Here is a 25,540-nt window from a genome sequence, read left to right on the forward strand (position 1 = left end):
ATTGGATGGACATATTATTAGCAACATCTAGCTCAGTATAATGAGTTAGTTATTCACCATGTCAATCACTGATGCTGTAGCCACTGATAGTTCTTCTATTAGCTGCCTTCCAACAAATCTATCGGCGCTTAGTAAGACACTTCCAGACCTAAAACAGTGGCAAGGTCACTTACAGGACATGACAAGGGCCATGCAGGGTCGATTCCTCCCCAAATGTCCTTCCCTGCATTGTTTATGAGTCTTAGGAGTAATAAGCCACAATATTGCAAACCCACAAAGCCTCTGGCTTCGAGACTTTTGAGGTACCACAGAGCAGCTAATGCCATGGGCTGAGCTCAGTGTGTAGGCCTCCGGCAGTCTGCTCATGAACAGGCCGTAAGCATCCTCAGATAGGGATGGAATAAGCCAGAATAATGTTTCCACCCTCCAGAGAGAGAAGAGCATGAGCCTGTAGTAGGGCTCAGAAGATGCTGGCAAGAACAGTAAATATTAGGATGCCTCCATCACCCCCGTGCCTGGGGACATTTAACTGGCATCTTTCTGCTCCTCAGGAAGCTCTACATGACCTGGCCTCCATCCTGGACACATGTTCATCAATGAACCCGGGCAGGTGAAACCCTGGACAAGAAGCACCAAGAATAAAATGTACAGACAAGTCAGGAAAAAAAGAGAAAGTTTACATGAGTATGGACCATACATATATACATATGGACCATGGATACAGTATTTATACGTATGATATATATATAGTACTATATAGTACTACCACATATGATATTTCAGAGATATAGTCTTAAAGCTGAAAAACACACATATGTCATGTCAAGTGAAAAATAATTCATTCTAGTTTCCTGAGGGTACAAAAAACTGTGCCTTTAATGCCTCTGATTTTTTAAAAATTTCTGTACATCAGGAAAACTTAGCCAAATGCTACTAATTAAGCTTAGTTGATTCCTTCCACTTGTAAATGTCTATCTTCAGTGGCTGGAGAGAGTGGCTCTTCTCTCTCAAATTCTCTTGCTGTCCTGGCTTGATTTGATGCCCAGCATCATCTACTGGCTTGCTCCCCTGGCAAGAGACGAGTTCTTATTTGCAGCGTGTGGGCTACAGATTGGTGCATTGTTATTTTATGCTGACATACTCTATACATTTTCGTGTACTTGCCCAGAGACTTGCTAGTCTGAGAACCAGAGGTTTTGCAGTTCACTTATGCACCCCAAACAACTTCCGAACACTTCAGACGTGTCACATGACTTTGTTGGGGGTAGGATGGGTCATCAGTTTAACTATATGCATTTACATTTAAAATAAACGATCGTTTTAGAAACACGGGGTACTCTTTCCTTTTGGAGGGCTAGGAAGAGGGTGCCTGGGGTGGCCTGGATTTGTCTGAGACCAGCATGGGGTGGGGGGAATACAGGGGGACGCCGAGCTGGAGGAGGCTATAGGAATACCTTTTCTGTTGTTGTTTTAAGAAGTTCTGGAAAAGTAAAAAATTTCATTTTAGCCCAACTGTCTATTTTTGTAAAAGGGTCAACTGAGCCTTAAGATGGAGGCTGACTGGTGCAGGGTCCCCCCCTGCAGGCACCAAGGATGGGGTCAATCCAGTGTCCGACCTGCCCTGTTACCACCTCAAACCAGAGGCTCAGAACCTTAGTCCTCAGGAGGCACCATGACTTTTCTAAAGGAGGAAATTAGCCCCTTCATTCTTTCAGCAAACATTTTAGCTTCCTTTAGGTCTGGCTTTTTCTAGAGTATGGAGCCGCGAGCTAAACATGCCAAGACTTGGCTCTCAGGCAGTTTATGTTTGAACAGGCTCCGATTTTGAAAAAGTTCATCAGACACTTAACACACTTCCTTTAAATCAACAGGTGACTTTCAGGACATTCTGGGCACCACAGAGCAGAGAGGGTCACTGCAGCTGGAGGTTAACAAAGACTTTTTCCAACACTAGACCATGTCTTCAGAAACAAACCAAACTGGATTGGTCACGGCAACTGAAAACGTCACACGCTCAGTAACACAGATCAGCAGCTACGGAAGAACTAGGAGCTAAAATTCTAGACACCCACAGCAGCGAAGGGGCGAGGTCACCGCTGTTCTCGTGGAACACACACCCTTCAGGCAAAAATGCTTGTCCCAAATGGAACCAAGCCATCCGAGGCTAGTCTTGCTCTCCCTTCTCTTATTTTCCATATCACATTACAAAGCAAACAGGACATCAGTGCGTCTCTCCGGGAGAGAAAATTATTTCACTCTAAGAAAACATAATGAATAACCACAGTTATCTAACCTAACCTACAGCATTTCTTTCTTTGGAGACAGAGCCACATGCCTCTCTAATGAGCAGACAGGTCTATGAACTCATTTACAGAGAATGCAGTCGTTTCTGAAAAAGAAATGATTACGCTTCTTTGAAAAAAAGGATTCAAATGACTGCATCTGTCTCATACAGAGAACGTGCCTGACTGCGACCCAGGTAGGGACACATGATGACGTTTTTGGACTCTGGGACACTTTGGCCCCCTCCTGCATAAAAAAGATATTAAAAATTGTATTTTATGCCTACATTGGTATAAAGAAAGTCTAACCCGGGCTGGGATCGTTATTATATATTCATTATTATTCTATTCATTTTTTGGAAATAATTACAATGAAAACATCTAAAATCAAAACATTTTCATGGACCACTAAAAGTACGATGCACCCCAGGCACGGCAATGGTAAGTCCACTCTGGACCACAGACTTGATTTTTAAGCTACTTAACATTCTAGCCACACATTAGGTGAAAGAACTTCTGTGACCTTCTTGCCAGCAATGAAGAAACCAGTTAACAAAATACCAATGAACTCTGCACTCCAACACAAGCAAAGACATCTTTCCTCCATTAAAATACCATCTTTCTCTGTAATAACTTTGAGTACTTTAAGAAGAATAACACAGTGTATCAAAGAGTCATCATTCCAATAAAGCATGATTACTTTGCTAGTGCAAGGCAACACACCCTAACCCTTTTTGTACGTATGCTTTAATTTAATTTTTACTTTACTGTTTGGTTAAAAAAAAGAAAGACCTGGTATAAAACTGTAAGTATAAATGAGTAAAATGATGCTGTGTCTAGCAAGACTGAGTTTCTTCACATAGTTCTCCCAGTCTAGTAAGCATTCACTATGTAATTGAGCAACATCAGCTCAACATTTCAAGTCTTGACAAATAGCTTGTCATGTGGTCAGACTGTGATAAATTAAAGGACTTAGGAAAAGAGAAACAATAAAATAATGGCTTAGATCTGAAGAAAAGGGTATATCTCCTTTCTTTCCCTTTGATTATTCATTGTGGTTTTTCAAGTACTACCACCACAACATTGGATTGAGATTTTAAAATCTTAAAAAAATGACGGAGTTCCTGTTGTGGCTCTGTGGGTTAAGAACCCGACGAGTATCCATAGAAGACGTAGGTTCTGTCCCTTTGGTTGCTAGGTGGGTTAAGATCTGGCATTGCTGTGAGCTGTGGTGTATGTCGCAAGATGTGGCTCAGATCTGGTGTTGCTGTGGCTGCGGTGTAGGCTGGAAGCTGCAGCTCTGATTGGATTCCTAGCCTGGGAACTTCCATATGCCACAGCTTCAGCCATAAAAAGAAAAAAAAGAAAACTTAAAAAAAAACAGGAAGAGCTTTTCTAAGGAAAAGCATTTAAAATATCACCTAAAAGACTGACTCATAAATAGGAGAAGGCCAATGGGAAGAAATGACTCTAATTTGGGTCACACTATGCTTTACTCTTTCTGATTCCATTTTTGTTCTTCATGTATATATTTTGAAATATGCATATTCTTTTGTATTTCATCCTTTGGTTACAATATTTAGTATTCTGTCTTACAAAATAGTTACAAAGAAGAAAAATTTTGCTCCCAGAGGGTACTCATACACCACACCTAAATTATGAATTTGCTACTCTTTTAACATGTTTCATATTCAAGCAGTAAAAAAAAAGAAAACAGCTCACTTTTATGGTTGAAGCCTTTCCAGTGTCTTCACCCACAGACTGCCAACATCTGTCTGCACCTGCCATAGAAACACAAAAATAAACTGCTTAATTATTACTTTTTCAGAATGATTTCAGTGAAATATGTATGAGACATCTGAGCCAATTTTTAATTTTTATTTTAAAAAAATTTTTTATAGTTGATTTACAATGTTGTATTAGTTTCAGGCATACAGTAAAGTGAACAAGCCAATTAAAAAAATTTATTTTATTGAAGAATAGTCCATTTACAATGTATTAATTTCTACTGTTCAGCAAAGAGATTCAGTTATTCCTATATTATGCATATATTATATATATTCTTTTTCACATTCTTTTCCATTATGGTTTAATACAGGATATTGAATATAGTTCCCTATGCTACACAGCAGGATCTTGTTGTTTATCCATTTTATACATAATAGTTGGCTTCCGCTAATTCCAAACTCCAAATCCATCCCTCCTTCCCCCTTGGCAACCACACTTGCTTTTTATGTCTGTGAGTCTGTTTCTGTTTCATAGATAAGTTCATTTGTGTTCTATTTTAGATTCCACATATAAGTGATATCATATGGTATTTTCCTTTGTCTGACTTACTTCACTTAGTTTGATAATACCTAGGTCCATCCATATAGCTACGTATGGCGTTATTTCATTCTTTTTTTTTTTTATGGCCGAGTAGTATTCTATAGTATGTATATACCGCATCTTTTTTATCCATTCATCTATTGATGGACATCTAGGTTGTTTCCATGCTTGCTATGTAAAGAGTGCTGCTATGAACGTTGGGGTATACATATCTTGTGAATTGCGGTTTGGTCCAGATAAATTGAGCCAATTTTGAGTGGCAAAAGGAAGACTGGATGCAAAAAAAGACCATACTTTTCCTAGAAAAATGCCACATCTATGCTATGGCTCTATAATGGACCTATAGCAATTATCGTAACAATTTAATTTAAAAAAACTTACAGGATGTAGTGTAAGAAAGTTACTGACGTCCAATCCTTGATTTTCCCTTTCCCTTGAAATGCTCAGAAAATTCGAAAGAGACTTGAATTTTTCAATAGCACTCTAAACTAAGTTCAGTGACTTGCCAAGAGCCAGGAAGAATTTCCTCTACCAGGAAGAGAAATGAAACTCCAAGAAGCAGAAAGAGAGTGGATGATTTCACCCACTCTCACCCCCGGTACCCTTATCCCTGAAACACAAGTCTTCCCCAGGATGGGAACAGCCTTTTAAGGCCATGCCCACTCTATCCCTAAGTGCCTCTCTATGGCTATATTTAATAATTCCTTGCAGTTGCCATCCTTGCAAAGAAGTTGGGGTGGGAAGGTAGAAAGAACATAGAAGCTCATGGGGGGTGATGCTTACATGTGGTAAAATTGGGTTTTTACCCAATTTTTTTTTGTCACTATTTTTGAAAAGAAAGAACCATAAACATTACATAGGACAAAGAAATGTCTCTAGAAATTTAACAGCTAGGTATCTTCATGAACAAAAGTTACTTGAAAATGTTTCTGTTTGACTGTGAGATGAATCCAAATAAAAGGAGTGAAAACGGAGTCAGGTAGAAGCACTGCTAGTGAGCATTAAAAGCAGTAACTAAGGAATAGAGCATGCTAATTAAATGAAAAGAACCCAAATAGAGCACAAACTTCCAAATTCTCAAAAAATATATATATATTAAAACTATCATAATAATTAGGTTCATCTAAGTCTGAAATCCTGGATCATGCTATGAAAAATGAGGACGTGAGTGGGGACAGGAGGTTAAAGTAAGTTAATTTCCTTTTGTCTGGGGAATAAGAATGCAGTTTTACTTGTGACCCTAGTAACAGTTTTGGGTTTTTTTTTGAAATTGGAGAGAACAAAGAAATGAACTACACATTTAAACTTAAGTTGGAGAGGGCAATAAATATAATAGAGGAAAGGCAGAAAAAGATAAAAGCAGGAATTTGTGATTTTCATGTTTAAAAAGCAGTCTCTGGTTCATTACAGAATGCAGCATGTAATGGACAGATTTCAGGCAAATCTAGTCTTAAAATCCAACATGAAACTAGGATTATTAAAAGAATATATCACAGTCATGGGAAGAGATGAAAGATTTGAGAGGGTCATATAAAAAGATCCCTGTGAACACATTTCAACATCTCAATGGAAACAATTGTCTAAGGTGGTATTTAATTATTAAAACTGAACCAGGAATATAAAAGCTGAAAAGCTAAGAAATATGGCTTACTTCAAGGATTATCAGTTCCCCAGCTACATAAAAAGCTTTCGGGATATAAAACAAATGAGACTCTTCAGTTTGTTTGGTGAGGCTTATCAGATAATCAAATCTGATAAGACACCGAGGGAAAAACAGAGGCTTATTTGGCTTAGATAAATAAGTTAGAAGAACATTAAACACAGTGCCCAGAACAGTTGATTTCTAGTATATTAAAGTAATGCTCTAACAATATAAACTGGGTTTATTCTATACATATTATATACATAGATCTCTTATGCTCTGTCAATAGGTCACACGAGATCAACGCATATTCATATTTTCAAAGATGATAAAACAGTATGTGATAAACTCAGGGCTTCACTGGTAACCTCTCAGTAACTTCAAAATAGAAAGATCATTCACTGTGATGTTTAGAAAGATCTAAAACCAACAGATGTTTTTGTAAACCGTCAGGTAAAAGTACCAAGACAAAAGTATTGGTGAAAGGAAATGAACAGACCAAACACCACCATCAGCAGGGGCAAGGCTGAATACCTAGAAAACTCAAGAGAAACATCTAAAAAAATCCTCTGTTGGCAATGGTAAAGGTGCCATCAGAGGACTGGAAACATAATACATAAAAACCAATGTTTTGGGGACAGTGGTGGCAACGACCAATCCTAAAAGAATGAAAACAGGGACAGTCTGAAAACAGATCGTACTCGGAAAAATTACACTGACAGTAAAGAATATATAGAGAAAATGTTTAAGGAAAGCTTTAGGACAATGGTTTCCTCATGAGAAATGATGAGAAGCATAAATGTACTTTTTTAGAAAGGGAAAAAAAAGCATCATCTGGCCAGGACATTGAATAGGAGGTAAACCAATGAGAGTTAATTTTGGGTCTGCAGAAGGTAAAGTACATTACAGGAATATGAGAACAGCAAGAGGCTTTTATAACCAGCGATGCTTATTTATAGGTGAATGTTGAGCATCTCGGAGGCTGTTCTATAAATTCGTGATGGAATTTTTAGAAAAAAAAACCACATTAAGAATATTTGATCATCCGGCCTTAAATGCAACATCCACTAATCTATTGTACTCAGGGCATTAAATACTGATAGAAATTGATATAAAATATCCCCAAACACTTCACTACACTTTGGAAGGTTAGGGAAATGTTCTAAATAGCCACCGATGCTTTGGTTTTGCAAAGCAAATGCTATGCACTTCACGGAACCACAATAAAACAGCCACATTTTACCGCTTTTGGCCAAAGAACAATGTGAAACTTATATTATACTCAGGAGTACATGCAAGGTGATGTTTAAAATAAGTTCTATAGGCAAACCACAACTAATGGGAGTTGGAGAATAAACACAAATAAAATGTCAGGGTTGGTTTTCAAAGGGAGACACAAGTTCACTTTGTCACCATGTCTTTTTAGCTACAGTGTCTAAAATAAGTTTACCTTTCATTTTATTTTTATTTTTTGTCTTTTTAGGGCCGCATCTGCAGCATATGGAGGTTCCCAGGCTAGGGGTCAAATCGGAGCTGTAGCTGCCCGCCTACGCCAGAGCCACAGCAACACAGGATCTGAGCTGAGTCTGCAACCTACACCACAGCTCACGGCAACGCTGAATCCTTAACTCACTGAGCAAGGCCAGGGATCGAACCTGTGTCCTCATGAATGCTTGTCAGGTTTATTTCCCCTGAGCCACAATGGGAAGTCCACCTTTCATTCTGGACAACAGTGAGGAGGGAAACTTAAAGCCAAGTGTCCCTGACAACAACTACAGGATTGATTCTAGTCATTCCAGATTAAATGTTAACAAAAGTTACCCACAAAGGGACCACCTTTGCTCTTTATATCAGGACAAAATTAAAGGCCTGTTAGCTTTAGAAGATGCTTACACCCAGTACTAGGTAAACACAGATTGAATAGTCTGAGATGGACATGGTTTAAAGAAGAAATGATTTAAAGTTATGTCTGATAAAAAAGACTTCTATTTATGATAATGACTCTGCAAATGCCCAAGGTATAAACGCTTTTCCATGCATTGTCAACTATTTGAAATACAGGAGCCCCAAAAGATTTGTCCATAAGCATGAAATTTAGTATTTTTATTTCTTTTTTGTTTCCTTTTTTGGGCCCCATCTGTGGCACATAGAAGTTCCTAGGCTAGGGGTGGAATCGGAGCTATAGGTGCTGGCCTACACCACAGCCACAGCAATGGTGGATCTAACCTACTGAGTGAGGCCAGGGATCGAAGCCGCATCCTCAGGTTCGTTACCACTGAGCCACAACGGGAACTCCTATCTTTATTTCTTGAGTAAAACACACGAACTCCTAGAAGAAATGAAGTGAGGGAGGAAATCCACCCGAGGGGCTACGAGAAAGCACAGGAGGACCTTAGGCTCATCTAGACTACAACGCACTCAACAGTAAAAAGGCCACAAAAGGGCAACTCTCCCACGGTTCGTGGCCCAGGTATCTGGAAAGCAGTCCTCCAGCGGTAACACGAGAATTTCTGGGGGATACATATTGGGATGGTGTGAATCCAAAAGGAATCTCTGTATCTGGACCAGCGTCTGCCCTACCCCTGCCATCTGGGAGTGCCACCCCACACCTGTCCATTCCGATACGAGAAGGCCAGGTAACTCGGGACTCTAGGTCCACCGCAACCTAGAGACCTCGTCTTCCGTTCCGCTTGCGTTTCTGTGGGCTGCCTCATTTCCTTCGAGACCATAAGCAGGTAACCATGCTGGTGTAACGTCGTTTAAGGTGAAGAGGTTTAAGGACCAACCTCCTTAAACTGGCTGCTGAAAGGGGGCAGAAGAATATCGCTGTAGTCCTGGAAGCCCCAAACTCATCTACCTTCTCTCTGGCCACCAGGGCAGCAGTTCCCTCTCCTTTGCTCCACAATCAGCCGAGGAGCTCTGGATGGTATCATTTAGGCTAAACCATTTCTCTTATTTCATCTCCCTGATGACTGTGATTGGTTCACGGAGAGGCACGTGGCCCAAGCCACACCAATCAGGGCCAATGAGACCTAGTTTGGGGTATTCTATTAAAATTACCGGGGAAGCAGAACTTTTCCTGCCCCTACTGGACGTGGGCAAGACAGGATTTAAAGGTCAGAGTTGCTGTAGCCATCCTGCAAACACATGGGGCCTGCAAATGAGCCCGCGTGGAGGAATCCCATTCTGATCAATTCTGTGTGCTTTCTCCTACTCAGTATTATGTTTGTGAGCTTCTTCAATGTGGCTTTTCAGTGTAGTTGTTTGAGCTGAGGGACAATATCTCTTTGAACTTCACTGGCTACTTTGTGGCATATTTGCATGCTCTACTGTTGCAACTTTAGCCTGTTTCCATTTTTCTTTCCTATTACAAGCAATGCTGTACAGGGTCCCCTGTATTCATGTCTTTACACTGTATTTACCTGAAATGGAACTGCTGGATTATTCATCACACACATGCTGAACTTTACTGCATAATAACAATATTTTTTTCAAGAGTAATTGTACCAATTTACACTCCACCCACACTACAGGCATACCTCATTTTATTGCAGCTTTGCTTTATTGCACCTCAAACACATTGCATTTTTTACGAATGGAAGGTTTGTGGTAACCCTGTGTTGTCAGATGATGGCTAGCATTTTTTAGCAGTAAGGTACTTAAAAATTAAGGTATGTACATTGGTTCTGTGGTGTAATGCTCTTGTACATTTAATAGACTAGAGTACAAACATAACTTCTATATGCACTGGGAAACCAAAAAATTTGTGTGACTCAATTTATTGTGATATTAGTTTTATTGCAATAGTCTAGCTGAACCTGTAATACCTCTCACATACGCCTGTATGTGAGAGTTCCTGGGGCTTCATACTATGGGCAACACCTGCTACAATAAAATTTTAATTATAGCTATTCTGATGAGTGAGATATGGTATTACTATGGTTTAAATTTGCATTTCTACCAATGAGGTTGAGAATAATTTCATATGTGAGTTGACTAATCACGTTTCCTTCCCTGTGAGCATTTGCTCATGCCTTTTGCCCATTTTCCTATTGGATTAATTTTTTTCTTATGAGTTTGTTGGAGTTCTTTTTTTTTAGGGCCGCATCTGCAGCATATGGAAGTTCCCAAGCTAGGGGTCAAATCTGAGCTGCAGCTACTGGCCTATGCCACAGCCACAGCAACTTGGGATGCAAGCCTTGTCTGTGACCTACACCACAGCTAATGGCAACACCAGATCCTTAACCCACTGAACAAGGCCAAGGATTGAACCCACATCCTCAGAGATACTAGGGGGGTTCTTAACCCACTGAGCCTCAATGGGAACTCCAAAAATATACCCTTTAAAAATATATCCTGCTTTTTCTAGAAAGGCTATTAACTTGAAAGAAATTTATCTGGAAATATACAGAAAAGTTACAAAAATAAGAAAAGTAGTTCCTAGGTTTTTTTTTGTTTTGTTTTTTTTTTTTCCTTTATTCTTTTTAGGGCTGCATCTGTGACACCTGGAAGTTCCTAGGCTAGGGGTTGAATCCAGCTGCCAGCCTACACCACAACCACAGCAATGCCAGATTCAAGCTGCATCTGCAAACTACATGGCAGCTTTCAGCAAAGTGATATCTTTGACTCACAGAGTGAGGCCAGGGATCGAACTGACATCTTCATGGGTACTAGTCTGATTCCTAACACACTGAGCCACAACAGGAACTCCATTTTTTAAATCAAAAGCTTATTAGTTGTTTTTTAGAATGAAGGTTTGATTCCCGAATGCCATAGATACATATAATTATTCAGACATAAGCTAAATAAATAAATAAATAAATAAACCCCACCAGCTATAAAATTCACACACAAAAAACTGGCTGACCAAGGTGGGAAGGGGGGGAGGAAATTAAAATGATCAAACATTTTAGAATAAGAATATTAAACAATCATAAACATTTTTCATTCAAGCAGGTAATTATTTAAATACCTTAGGCTCAATTTTTATTTATTCATTTAACAAGTATTTAGGCTCCATTGTATACAGACACACATTTCTGTATTTATACAGCCTCCAAAGGCAGACACCCTAGAGCTTTCCTTGCAAACTCAGGTCAATTTCTATCTCTAATTGGTCATTTCATGTTTCAAAAGAAATCCAGTGGGTCTCAACCACTGGAAAAACCAAAATCTTAGAATTTGGAAGTGGAGAGAATGGAGAAGAGGTCCAAACTACGTCTTTCAGTCACTAATAGTTATTGGCTTCCTAACCAGTAAATATACTAGTTTTCCACACAATTTGATTAAACTACATAGTAAAAATGCCTGATGTGTGTCAGGCACGATGCCAGGCATGGAGGTTATAGAGTGAGTAAAGCCAAGTCTTGCAGGAATTCATCTCATATTACACAATGGGTGTGTTCTTGGGAAAACTGCATATATGAAGCAATTTTTAATTAGTTGAATTATTTTCAGTTGTATTTTAACAGATACAGTAGAAAACACTTGTCAAAGTGAAAGTTCTGTCCTCTCAATTCTTATACATCAGGTTTGCACGACTCATTAGGCACTGCATGCTGCACAGAAATAAAACTAATGTAATGACAAGTTCAGTCTTCAGTTGGTATCAGTTTCTGGGCTCCCTGGGATCACACACCAATTGTGTGTAGGTAGAACCGATGAAAGTTCTTTCTATGGTATTAAGATATGCTAGGTTGATACTGGATGCTTCCCAAATCTGGGCTATATTTAATGGTCAGTTGGCTGTGAATCTCTTACAAAGGAAATGGAAAAAGCAAAGAGACAACAAAAACTCTGCACACCAGATTTTGATGGCTCAGACCTTAGGTTTTGCTATTTCCTGTTTATATTTTTAAAGAGACTAACGGTTGGCATAATTACTCGACTAAGGATCCTTAATTCTAATACTAAACCAGAGATTAGAAGTTAGACTGGGTGGTTCCTTCCTCATATTCCCCTGTACGCGCCTCTATTTTCATTCTTATAGCAAAGAGGGCCTCCTCGTAAGAAAAGCTGGTCAAACAGAACTGGGGATTCCAACACGGTATTCCTTTATTTTTTAATGTTGGAGGGGACGGTGGGCAAGAATGTGAAGTTGTGAATCTTTCGTGAAGAATGAGCTTTATTTAAGTGCTGTTAAGGCCCTAAGACTGTAAGGAAAAATACAGAGCCTCTGCCCAAGTTGGCAGGCTATGGAGGGCTGCATCTCGGTTGACCGAGTGGATGGTAGCTACGTTGTAAGTGCCGCAATACAGTTATCAACACTTTCCTATCACCGGAGCAACCTGTGTTACCCTTACAATGCCCTGAATGCATTCAACGTCTGAGCACCAATGATGCGCCAGGCATGAGTACTGAGGAGCCAGCAGTGACTAGGACAGACTCAATTCTTATCCTCATGGAGCCTCCAGTCAGTGGGATGGGCTGTCCCAGAGTTAGCTAGCAACGGTGCAGAGGCAGCACATTACAGTGTGCTCTCGGAAGCATAAAAAGATTACAACTCTAATATAAAATGTGGGGCTTCGTAGTATACCAGTGGAGGAATATTATGAGTCGGATAAGACTTTCCAAAGATCCTTAAGTACAGACATAAATAAGAAGGATGGTGGCTGTGAAAGTCAACAAAGTTTTGGCAGATTCTGTGCTTAATAAAATGGAGGAAATTATAGAAACGGATGAGCATTTCTAAGCAAAAACGTTTGATAAGCAACACCTTTCACAGGTTAGAGGAATACAGAGTAGAGACCAAGAACTGCTTCCAACCAACATCAATAATTCTGAGTGATTCAGAATGTGTTAGCAGACAATGCAAATGAATGATGTTCGTTTACATAGTGAAATTCCCTAAAATGAACAGAATGCAGGTGGCTGTGGTTTTTTAAAGTTGGACTGTCTCATAAGTAAAATAGATTTTAGTAAAAGGAAACCAAAGAGATCATGTTTCTTTCTTGCTAGTTATTTAATAAAGAAATATTCGGGGAGATAGCTTGAGAAATTTGAATTTGTGGTTCCCACTTTCTTTAATGGTGAGCACTGTAAAATGCTTCTGTAAAAACACTACTTTTATTCAAGCAACATATGGGAAAAAACTGTTACGTCACTTTAGAATGTTATATTTAGAAAGGTAATTTCCTTTCACCGAAGACCTTTTTTTTCTCTCTCTCTTCTCAGCCTTTCCACATCAGTCAAGAAAAACAGGCTTTGACATATCAGTTTTTTTTTTAAAAAATGAACTACCAAGTATATGACAGAATTTGGATTTAACATTCCTCTTGAATCTATTTCAATGAGCTTTCAGGTTCGGGAAAACCTGAATATGGAGGGCTGGCTTCCAATGAAACATTTTAACAGTTCCTTCCAAACAGTGTTTCATCAACACATTCCCCACCATTACAGCAACTAGTACTTCCTGGAAATCTCTGGCTTTGCAAGTGTGGTCTTCACACACACACAAAAAGAGGGGAAATGCTAAAATTGAATTATGTAGCCCATGAGGAAACTAGGGGGGTTATACTTGATGTATGCAAAGCAACCTTGTCACTTTACATCTATACTTGAGAAAACTCATTTTCTTTTGAGTAGGTTTGGGATGGAAATGATATAAAATTGGGTTGTGATGACCTAAACTATAAATGTAAGAAAATTCATTGCATAATAAAAAAAGAAAGCAAATTCTAGCTTACTGGGAAAGATAAAAAGGGGTTTCACTTCCTCTCTTAGTCCCTGTATCCTACAGTAAATGTCAAAAAAAAAAAAAAAAAAAACCTCATACCTCTGTACTTGAGAAAACTCATTTTCTTTTGATTAGGTTGCTATTAGCATACCTAGCATGTGCTCACACAGTAATTTTGCTAATTTAAAAAGGTTCAAACTTACTATGAATGCCGTTACAAAATGTTTCAGAAAGGCTGAACTGATTCTTTGAATAATGTTTTCAGTTTTCTTCACAGAAAACCATTAGGATTTTCTGCAATCTTATCTTGCAAGTTTAGATTATATTAAGCATGGTTTATTTATTTGAGAATGCCTTTTATTTAGAATAAATATATGTGGTCTTTAGTTTCTACCTCCACCAATAGATTAATATATTGTCAGATTCAGTTTATGTGCATTTTTAGCCCAGATATTTGTGTGTGTGCCATGGCTTATAATAGCATGGGCATTTGGTCAATGATATTAAAATTAAACCCAGACACTAAAACATGGACAAAGCAAAATACCCATCAACAGATGAATGTATAAGAAGATGTGGTGTGTATGTACAATGGAATACTACTCAGCCATAAAAAAGAATGAAGTAATGTCATTTTTGGTAACACGGATGGACCTGGAGATTATCATTATTAAGTAAAGTAAGTCCGAAAGAGAAAGACAAATATTATATGATATCATATATATGTGGAATCTAAAATATGACACAAATGAACTTACCTATGAAACAGAAACAGACTCACAGACATAGAGAAGAGACTTGTGGTTGCCGAGGGGGGGGGGAGGGAGTAGGATGGGCAGGGAGTTTGGAATTAGCAGAGGCAAACTATCACCCATAGGATGGATAAACAAAAAGGTCCTACTGTACAGCACAGGGAACTATATTCAGCATCCAGTGATAAACCATAATGGAAAAGAAAAAAGAAGTTAAACACGGGAGTTCCCACAGTGGCTCAGTGGTAATGAACCAAACTAGTATCCATGAGGATGCAGGTTTGATCTGTGGCCCTGCTCAGTGGGTTAAGGATTGGCGTTGCTGAGAGCTGTGGTGTAGGTCACAGACACGGCTTGGATCCCGCGTTGCTGTGGCTGTGGTGTAGGCTGGCGGGTTCAGCTCCAATTCCATTCCTAGTCTGGAAACTTCGATATAATGTGGGTATGGCCCTAAAAAGACAAAAACCACCAACCAACCAACCAACAAAAAAAACAAAAGAAATTAAATCCAGAGCAAAGGGCAGGCCTCTGCTACAGACACACGGCCACAAATTTTACTATGAAACTGAAATATAGCACCTATGAAAAAACTGAAATATAGTACCTACTACCATAAAATTGGTTAGAATTGCACTTTCCTATCTAAATATTTGGCAAATATAGGTATTTGTTTAGCATCTTGTCCCCCTTTCTTTTGTACATGACAGCATATCCAATACCCACCATATGGTGGTTGCTCACAAATAGTTACTAAATGAATAACAGAGTGAACCGTGCTTACTGGATGGGTAGGCTAAGTGGGTTTTAAGTGAAAAAGTCCAGTTGATAGATAAATGGTGATAGGACACACCTTTTGGAGAAGAAGTGGTTGAAAATACTGGAACAGGGAAAATAATCAAAAGTATCCCTGAAGGAGTTCTCATCATGGCGCAGAGGAAACAAATCCGACTAGGAACCATGAAGTCGTGGGCTTGATCCCTGGCCTCGCTCAGTGGGTTAAGGATCCCGCGTTGCCATGAGCTGTGGCACAGGTCACAGATGTAGCTCGGATCCTGCATTGCTGTGGCTTGGATCCTGCATTGCTGTGGCTCGGATCCTAGCTATGCCACAGCTAGGCCGGCAGCTGTAGACCTTGTTTGACCCCTCGCCTGGGAACCTCCATATGTCATGAGTGCGCTGCCCTCCTCCCCCCAAAAAGTATCCCTGAAACTACAAGAGGACACAGGACCCAGGACCCAGCATTAGACACTTTTGCTGTTATAACAAAGGTCGGGCAGATGGGAGTTGGTAGATTTGGTGGCAGGAAGTCGGCTGGTACGTTCTCAGGTGAGTGCTATTTTCTCTGGGAAGTGAGACAAGATGGTCTTCTGAACATGCTGGGCAAGAATGAGCACTGGGAAGAGTGAGGAGGATTAGAATTGAGTCCCTTGGAAGAGGTGGGACACAAGCTGACCAGAATAGAATAGGAAGTTAGTTAATATCCCACTGTGTCATCCACGACAGGTGACAGATCCTGAGGTGGGACCCTGGCTTGAGCAAGTGCCTGGCAGAGAGAAGATAGGACAGGTGCAAAACATCACAAGAGAAGCTCTGGCTTTGGTATCAGGAGACTTGGGGGGCCAAGACCAAACTCTGCCACTACCGAGTTGCCTGACTTGGAAGAACCATTTCTTTAGGCCTTAGGTGTTACCCTTTGTAAAATAAAAGGACAGCAGAAGAATCTCCAAGATCTCTTCTAGCTCTAAAAGGACTAAATTCTTACAAAATAACCAGTGAATTAGTCTAATGGCAGCACAATGAATACAGCATAAAAATTGAGAGATGGACAGGAACCATTTCAACTGCCTTGGTCCACGGCTTCAGGACCTTCTGACCTGGGTTACGGCACGACCTCGCCTCTGGGCTGCCTCCAATGCCACTTCCATTCTGTCATCTATATGATGAATGTGATCACATGGCTTCTTTGCTTCAATTCTTAAAAGGGTCCCCTACTGCTGACTGATGAACCCAGGCCCCTGAGCCCCGCCCAGGAAGCTCTTCATCACCAGCTCATGCCTCACTTCCTGCTTCACTGAACCTCTAACTGAAAAACTGCTTTTCAAAAATGAGAAATGGAGACTTTATTAAAGTATACATAAAACAAGGGTTATTCTAATTCTCTAAACAAACTGATTTATTGCTTTATTTGTACCATCATTTGCTATTTTAAAACAGATAGTCCAATTAAAAGAGCATCATACTTGGAGTTCCCGTTGTGACTCAGTGGGTTAAGAACCCAACTAGTATCCATGAGGATGTGGGTTCAATCCCTGGCCTTGCTCAGTGGGTTAAGGATCTTGCTGCAAGCTGCAGTGTAGGTCACAGATGCGTCTCAGATCCAGTGTTGCTGTGGCTGCGGCATGGGTCAGCAGCTGTAGCTCCAATTCAACCCCTATCCCAGGAATTTCCATAAACCATAGGAATGGCCCTAAAAAACAAAACAAAACAAAACGAAAACCCCAAGCTCCCAATCCATCCCACTCCCTCCCTGGAATGGATTAGCAATGAGATCCTGCTGTGTAGCACTGAGAACTATGTCTATTCACTTCTGATGGAACATACTGGGAGAAAAAAGAATGTATACATGTATGTGTAACTGGGTCACCATGCTGTACAGTAGAAAAAAATTGCATTGGGAAATAACAATTTAAAAAAATAAAAAAAATTAAATTAAAAAAAAAAAAACCCTAGACCAAACACATCATACTCACTGTAAGTCAACTGTACGCCAATAAAATAAAAAACCCAAAACAAAAAACATCATATTCAAAGATTTGGGTCAAGAAGTTTTCAACAGCAATTGTGAGAATTCTGAGACTGAGCTAAAATATACCAAGGTGAATTCCTTTCACTTTTCAAGGTCAGTATAATATAAGTTCAAGCCCTCCCCCAAAGAAATGGGTTTTCCAGAGGAAGTGAAGAAAGGATATAAATAACGCTACCTGGCTCCTTAAAAGAATGGTATTCAATGATGTTTACATAAGTGGTTCTCACTCTTTAAACTTAAGTCCGAATATATTTTAAAAGCTATATGTAAAGTAGTAATTTACTGAAGTCAAACCACAAAGACGTTTTACGAATGCATCCAGGTTATAGAATTCTCTTCCCTGCTACATAAAGAGAATTTTAACAGTTTCTATTTTGGTCGTCTATTGACCAATTGTTACTTGGAAGACTCCTGGAATATAAAATAATTTGAAAAATGAAGTTTCAGTCCAGTGAAGTTTCTAGGTGAGAGGAAGATAGGTAAGCCCCGAACCACTGATTAGCCATTTTTTTCTATCAGCAAGAGAGAGGAAAGGACAATGACAAGAAAGTTTCAATCAAGGCTCAATGAATGTTAAGAGAAAGGAGAGACTCTTTCTGGATATGGAGAGGTCCCAGAACATTCTGTCAATGGGGTGCAGGGAGGGCAATCAGACTAGCTTTTAGGAAGAGTTAGGAGATGGACGAAAGGACATTCCAAAACAGTGAGAGAGCACAGAAAGGTGGGGAGCCTAAATTACGCTAAGGAAAAAGGACAGGCTACTTCGTTGGAGCTCGAGTTTTGGTGGAAAATAGTCTATTCTATCTATGCATTAACAAATTCAAGAAGTGTGTGATACTGGAAGAGAAAAATCTTAAGCAATCCAAGAAGATCATCTATCAAGATCACCACTGTCCAGAACAATACTTTCTTAAGGACTGGAACAGTGTTCACAGATATTCGCATTCCTTTCATGGAAAAAAGAACAAGAATGGGAAAGTTCTCAGATTATTTTAAGTAAGAAAGTGCCAAAACAGAAAACTCAATGGACTAAATAATAGAACTTATACGGCCAATGACTCATCCAGAGGGCTGCAAAAGTTAAGCCAAGAAAAGCTCCAGAGGAAACAATGAAAGACATGAAAAATCTTTTCCAGGAGGTCAAAAATCCATCCAGGGGAGTTCTAGATAAATATTCACGGGGAGAAAATATCCCGAGTTAGAGGAAACTTCAGATTTAAAATGAAAAAAAAAGGACATATGAAGAAAAGATTATTGGTGAAACAAGAGAACCCAGGTTAAAGTAGAAACTCCCCAAAGCTTCAAAGAAGTAGACAAACAGGAGTTCCCGTCGTGGCGCAGTGGTTAACGAATCGGACTAAGAACCACGAGGTTGCAAGTGTTCGGTCCCTGCCCTTGCTCAGTGGGTTAACGATCCGGCGTTGCCGTGAGCTGTGGTGTAGGTTGCAGACGCGGCTCGGATCCCGAGTTGCTGTGGCTCTGGCGTAGGCCGGTGGCTACAGCTCCGATTCGACCCCTAGCCTGGGAACCTCCATATGCCGCGGGAGCGGCCCAAAGAAATAGCAACAACAACAAAAGACAAAAAGACAAAAAAAAAAAAAAAAAAAAGAGGTAGACAAACAGACGCTCGCATATACAATCAACTAAGTTATAAAAGTCAGTCTAGCACCAGACTTATCGGCTACACTAGATTGTAGGTATCACAGGGGCAAGGCCTTCAAAGTTGAGGAACTATCATTTTGAACCTAGACTGAAATTATCAATCAAGTGTGAAGGCAAAATCAGACATTTCCAAACACGCAGTAACAGAGCTTCCCATCCATCTGTGCATATTATATATAAAAAGTTACTCAAAGGGAAGTCCGCCAAATGAAAACAGGATGGAAATAACATGGACACAGAAACACAGTAGGCACCAAATATAACCCCAAGCAGGGGAGTGTCTATAAGGAATCTGAGTCGGAAAAATCTCTTTCAAGCAGCAAAGCTCAGTGATTCAGTGTAGAATTTCTTTCTCTGTGGATCTCATTATATTCTATGGCTCCACAATAAATACTATTTGCACACTGGCTTTTGATTTTTAGAAACAATCTACAGACAAAACAAGCAGCCATAGTTATGCTCTAACAGTAAGTATTGCCATAATACTGCAAAAATTAGGATCTAATCCATTAGGAGGTGATAGGTAAGGGCTGACCCTCCTGGGACCAGGGGGCATTCCTGGATGTGGAAATCCTTTGCAGGGCCAAAGCTGGGAAAGTCCTGGGTAAACCAGGACTGATTTTTCACTTTAGTCATGGGGAGAAGAGATGAAGAAAGGAGCTGAATATTCTCATTTTGAAGAGCAGAGGTTCAGTAGATGCTTTAGAAAAGAAATTAGTTGGTGACAGTCAATTCTAATACAGCAACTGTTAGCAGTGGCTGTCACTTAAGAAATGAGGTTTCTATGTTTGATTTCAGCCCTTTCTGAATGATTTAGATTTCTACAGCCACACATCTGTTTAGAGTAGAATAAGTCAAGTCTTATTCATGAGGCATCTAAGTCCTAACAAAGAGAATGTTTCAAAGTAAGAAAAACCTAGGGCTCCAAATGAGAAGCTAACTGAAAATGAAAAAACAAGAGATTTTTTAAAAAAAATCTAAACTCTGATTTGAAAGCAAGACAATAAACAAAACCAGGGACAGGGAGATCTGTCCCGTTGTCTAGGGGCAGTGTCTGTACTCTTGTCTTGTGAAGAATGGATGGTCCCAGGGAACAGCAGGAGAAAGAAGTCCTCAGTAAACCAAAAAACGGGACCAATTGAGGGGAGTTAATCACAGAACAGGCCATTAGATGCTACATGGTCACCAGAGCTGCTATTGGGTACACCAGAGTGGTCCAGCTACATCTTACGTAAGAGCTGGTACGTGTATACAATGGAATACTACTCAGCCATAAAAAGGAGTAAAATAATGCCATTTGCAGCAACATGGATGCAACTAGAGTAAGTAAATACTAAGTAAATCAGAAAGATAAACACTATATGATATCACTTATATATGGAATCTAAAATATGCACAAAGGACCCTATCTGCAGAACAGAAACAGATTCTCAGACACAGAGACACTTGTGGTTGCCAAGGGGGAGGAGGGAGGAAGTGGGATGGACTGGGAGTTTGGGGTTAGCAGATGCAAACTGTTTCATTTAGATTGGAAAGACAAACTGTTTCATTCAGATTGGAAAGACAACAAGGTCTTGCTGTACAACATGGAAACTATATCCATGATGTACTATATCCAATCTCATGATGAAAGACAACATAAGAAAGGGAATATTTATATGGTGGCTGGGTCACTCTGCTGTACAGCAGAAATTGGCACAACACTGTAAATCAACTATACTTTAATAAAAAATTAAAAACCAATTTTTAAAAGGCTGCTCAAAAAACATGCTGCTCCTGGAGTCCCCTGGTGGTACCTTGGATTAAGGACCTGCATTGTTGCTGCTGTGGTGAGGATTTGATCCTTGGCCCAGGAATGGGTGTGGCAAAAAACAAACAAACCAAAAAAGACATGCTGCTCCCACTCTGGAAGTGTGACATTTATAAGTATTATATATTACACTAACTTTTTAGAAAACCTGTAAATGACATGATGAGCCAGTTGTTTTATGCCAAATTGTTATGCACATAAAAAAAAATCAAAATAGGGCATCTTTTCATGAGCATTACCACTTTGAAGTTTGTCTAGTGACTCTGAAGAGCGATTCCTATCTATCTATCTATCTATCTATCTATCTATCTATCTATCTATCTATCTACCTATCTGTCCTTTTTTTTTTTTGTCTTAGAGAGAACCTAAATCTTAGGTATGCTGATCCACAGTTATTTGCAGGAGAAGGCGTTGATTTATCTGCTAAGGATAACACAACCATGAAAGATAATAATTGTTTCATTCCCTTCTGCTTAAAAATGCTCTCTGTTAACACCTAAAGATAGGATATTATTTTAAATTTAAAACAGAAAAAGCCCACAGTTCTGCCTTCTGTAAAGTCACATAATCAAAATCCACCGTGAGTGTGGCACAGAGTATGGAACTAGGGCCCTTGATACCTCTGATAGCTTTAATGGGTCCCTGCCAAATCACTATCTATCAAGTTTCCTTATCTTAAAATACATTTAACATTTTAAAAACATACCTGAAATCAGGATGTAGTTGACAAGCAACATGAACATTTAACATGAGCCCGGTTTACTTAGGCTCCTTGTAAAACTGCTAAGTCAATTGAGTATCTGAAAAACCCAGAGTCTGGAAACTGAGAAAAGTCCCCAAATATCACAGTTATAATTTACAGGAAATGGGTGTGATGATGAGTAACGTGTTTAAAGTCATGAAAGGAATATGAAAATGTAGCTCCAGATGAACTGAGATGTTGGTCCTGTGAGTGAAGAGAACTGAGATTAGAGTCGTGACAAAGGACAAAATGAGACCTCAGCAGACACATTTACCAATTTTTTTAAACTACGAATTACATAGAGTCGATTCACAAATTCTAAAAGAAAAAAACAAAACAGCCCAACTGTTATTCCTCTATAATGCCCACCTAGAGTTTTATACTTTTTATTTTCAGGACCAGACTCCTTAAATTTTTTAATAATAATATAGATGTTTATTTATATTTATATTTTTTATTTATTTTTTTTGGAATCAGAGCCTCTAGCTTTATCATTCTTTTCTATTACTCAATGAATTGTATTACATTTATAGTTGTACAATGATCATCACAACCCAATTTCATTCAGCTATGTTGGGGCATTACAAACATTTCGATACCATTTATTAAAAGTGAAATTTGCAGCATGTAAATCTTGACAACTCTGCCAAGCTGTAATTTACTTGCACTCCAGAAAACTCACTGAATATGTGGAATCTAAAATATGGCACAAAATGAACCGATCTACAAAACAGAAACAGACTCACAGACATGGAGAACAGCCTTGCGATCGCCGAGGGGGAGAGGGAGAGAGAGGGATGGATGGGGAGTTTGGGGTTAGTAGATGCAAACTATTGCATTTAGAATGGATGGGGAATAAGGTCCTGCTGCAGAGCCCAGGGAACTCTATCCAGTCTTTTGGGATGGACCATGATGGAAGATAATAGAAAAAGAATGTGCGCATATATGCATATGGCTGGAACACTTTGCTGTACAGCAGAAATTGGCACAACACTAAATATGAATAAAACTAAAAGTAAAAAAAGAAATGTACTGGTGTAAACTTAATGAAATAATGTAAAACTTTGGTGTGAAATTCAAAGAATTCTATTATAATCCCTTTATGAGTTGGAACCCTATCCGCCTACATTTTCATTTCCCTCCATTCCCAGTGATAGTTCTAAGGAATATTTGACTTAAAAAGGATTGAAAACTACTTATTTTTCCAGGGGAGGAGTCACTCAACTCCTTTGAAAGATCGGTAATTTTAAGTCTCTGCCTCCAAAAACCATTCTCCTTACTCTTCCTGGAAGGATAACGCCTATAAATTCCTACTTGCTCCTACCCTGAAGTCAGTTACAAACCAACAGTCTGGTAACTGTGGCAAAGATGTCGGTATTTGCAATAACCCCAAAGCGCAAACATGGTGAGGCGCCCCCAGCATTCACTGTATTCGCCACAAAATAAAGATGTACTTTTCAACTGTTTCCTTCCTTCATTATTTAATGGGTTTTCTCCCAGAATGAGACTTAGGGTCTGGATTGGAAAGCTAAATTTTTTTCCATGTGGGTGAATGTCAACGACTTGATCTAGTGATGAAGAAATTGATTTAGTCTTCAGTTCAAATATTTTAAACGTTACTTCTATTTATTTATTTTTTTAAAAAAGCTGTATCCCAAAGCTATGTTTCAGGCCTCCACAGTTTTCAAGCTAGCCTTGAATGCGGTTCCATTATAGAAGTCTACACTGCAATGGATAACCTATAGAGGGTTATGCCTTTTGAGCTTCTCATACTTTTTCTAACTACTGTTTAAAATTTCACCAAATCCGTCAAGCTTTCTTCAGCTGCCCTAGGCCACACATTTTTCTTACATTGCAAAATCATTTTCATATTTATTATTCTCTACCGCTCATACGGCCACTTGGTCACATTCTTTCTTTTAAATGGTGTGTAGGTTAGTTGACCTTTTCCTCTTTTCTTTTTTCTTTCCTTTTCTTTTTCCTTGCCTTTCCTTTTCTTTCCTTTCCTTTCCCTTCCCTTTCTTTTCTTTCTTTCCTAGGTTCCCAGGCTAGGGGTCGAGTCCAAGCTGCAGCTGCCGGCCTATGCCACGGCCACAGCAACACGAGATCCAAGCTGCATCTGTGACCTACACCACAGCTCACAGCAATGCCAGATCCTTAACCCACTGAGTAAAGCCAGGGATCAAACCCACATTCTCATGGATGCTAGTCGGGTTCTTAAACCACTGAGCCACAATGGGAACTCCAAGTTGACATTTTTCTTAGACAAAACTAAAAGCCAGTGTGATGGTCAGTCTCTCCCACGCTTCCTAGTTACTTGTGGTACTCTGCGCATAAGTGGTACCCACAGGGACAGCACTAGTCAGTCCTCACAGGTTCCTGAATGGCTCAGAAGGGAGAAATAACCAGATGTGATTAAAAACTTTTTTTTTTTCTTTTTAGGGCCACACCTGTGGCATATGGAAGTTCCTAGGCTATGGGTCAAATCAGAGCTGCAGCTTCCGGCCTACACCACAGCCACAGCAACACCAGATTCTTTGACCTATGCCATAGCTTGCAGCAACGCTGGATCCTTAACCCACTCACTGAACCCACCTCCTCATGGATACTAGTGGGGTTCTTAACCCCCGAGCCATAAAGGGAACTCCAGATGTGATTTTTAATACTGCGCTGGACATTGAGACTTCTCAAAGCCACATTGACTCACGTGAAATGTGGTATCATCACAAATTCCCAGGAGCATCATGTTTGGGTTTCTCTCATTACCACCTTGAACCTGAATGTGTATTTTGTTGTTGGAAGTTAAGGCTGTTTCTCATTTTATCTTCCCAAAACTTAAAATGAGGCTATATGAACACCATTATTTTAAAAATGAGGAGATTTTGTCTGGCAATCCTGCACGGCTGGGACCACCTCTGCCCCAAGGACCCTTCCCCTGCCTCTCTGGACTCCACCCTGCTCTCGCCTCTGCCTGGCGTGTCACTCCCACCCTTTGTCACCTGGCTGACTACTCAGCTCCAACACCAGTGACCCCAGGGCACTTCCAGGGGACACCTTTTCTCTGCTTCTTCATGAGAATGGGGACCTCAAGGGCAGAAACCTTGTCTCCATCTTTGGGATCTCAGGCCCAGAGAGGCAGTATTCAAGAATGTGAAACTGAATCATGACTCTTCAGAGAAAATGAATGCACTCGTTAGTTGTTCCCAGTTGTATGTTTCCCGGCTTAACAAAAATAAATACAAGGTGCTTAAAAGAAAAAGAAAGAAAGCATTGCATAAGGTATTTGCACAGCATCATTTAAAAGCCTAAATAAATAATTACGTCATTAGCAAAATATCAACTTAGTTAAAAAAGGGAAATTCAAATGAAGTCATCCTAGAAGGGCATGCAAACTTTAGTCTTTTGATATCTTGTAACTTAAAGCCAGCTGGTCTCCCCAGGAACCTTTAGGTAAATAAACCCAACAATTAGGGATATGTACCATTTAATGTAAAATACCTCAGAAAATGTACTTTAAACATCACTTCAAGGTAGAGTTCCTCTTCCTTTCTCTCCTTTTTGTCTTTAAACCATCAGTATCCCTAAGACCAACCCTGCCTATGTAAGTATAAAAAGTCTGAAAATGGATCCTCTGCATGTCTATTGGAATCACAAAGCAAACCGCAGGTGGAGTGAGGCACTCAGAATTACTTCACCGCAAAGCTTATACTCTAGGAAATAATCCAGACGGTCACAAAATAGGGCCTGCAAAAGGCAGGCTATAGACCAGGATGTATCACAAATAGTAGGATCTTATTTTTGAAAGAATAAAAAAAAGATTAAAAAAAAAAAAAGACAAGCT

The 25,540-nt window shown here is 39.6% G+C and overlaps 1 protein-coding gene across 1 annotated transcript in view; it reads right to left on the reverse strand.

Annotated features, from left to right (window-relative positions):
• PLEKHG1 (pleckstrin homology and RhoGEF domain containing G1) overlaps positions 1-25,540 on the reverse strand; it is a 246,110-nt gene that overhangs the window by 179,327 nt on the left and 41,243 nt on the right. Inside the window, exon 2 of the mRNA XM_021086797.2 lies at positions 4,005-4,063. The gene's annotated coding sequence lies outside the window, so the exon portion shown is untranslated. The remainder of the gene's footprint in view (positions 1-4,004; positions 4,064-25,540) is intronic.

Source organism: Sus scrofa, chromosome 1, assembly GCF_054392235.1.
Source record: "Sus scrofa isolate SSC_HxYL_T2T_F1_AM1 chromosome 1, Sscrofa_HxYL_maternal_Yorkshire_Landrace_v2.0, whole genome shotgun sequence".
Lineage (NCBI taxonomy): Eukaryota > Metazoa > Chordata > Mammalia > Artiodactyla > Suidae > Sus > Sus scrofa.